The following is an 843-nucleotide window of genomic DNA, read 5'->3' as shown; positions in this document are numbered from 1 at the left end:
TGATACGTTTTTGCCTACCTGTTTGATTTTGTGTTTAGGGCGCCATCCTGTGTTGAAAAATAGCAATTTACAACAGCATAACAAACTATAAATCCAAACTCAAACGCTTTTAAATGAAAAACTTGAATTAAAAATAGCTCTACAAGAAGACAAATAACCAGGATTTTGAGAAAATAAACCGTTGTTCTAAGCATAATGAGACATTAGATACTGTATAATTCGTTTGATTTGTTCATTGCAGCTGTCTGTTCATTTAACCACAAGAGGGTGCCAGATTACTAAAATAAATATAGATGAACATCTGTTTAACGAAAGATGAAAACGATTTACATAGATATCGAATCTTCACGCTGAATTATGGTTCTAATTGAACCTTTGTTTTGAAAAAATATAGAAATTTTAATAGCAGAGATTGAAATCCAAATAGAATTTGCAGAATTATTGCAGATGTTGATGAACAAACAGCTATTCACAACTGAACATATGCTGCCATTTAGCGGTGAAAATTGCACATTACATCTAGAAGAGAAAATCGGAGAGTGAATAGATGAGTTAAATAGTCAGGAGAAAGAGTAAAAGAAGAAATAGAGACCAGTAAAGGAAGCGGGTGAAAAAAGAGAATATTGTTGAGGGAATCTTATTGTTACAGATAATATTAGGAAAAAAAATTACTACATAGGTATTTGCCCATATGTCCACTGGGTGAATTGTAAACAAACTGAACTTCCTATTTAACAAAAATTTCAACAAGATAATTTTAAAACAATTCAGTGCCATAATTTAGACAAAAAAGAAAAAAGAACATATGCATAATCAGTATTTATTTTATTTTATTTTATTTTA

Source organism: Cynoglossus semilaevis, chromosome 13 (assembly GCF_000523025.1).
Source record: "Cynoglossus semilaevis isolate Cse_v1.0 chromosome 13, Cse_v1.0, whole genome shotgun sequence".
Taxonomy (NCBI): domain Eukaryota; kingdom Metazoa; phylum Chordata; class Actinopteri; order Pleuronectiformes; family Cynoglossidae; genus Cynoglossus; species Cynoglossus semilaevis.
This window is presented reverse-complemented; position numbering follows the sequence as displayed.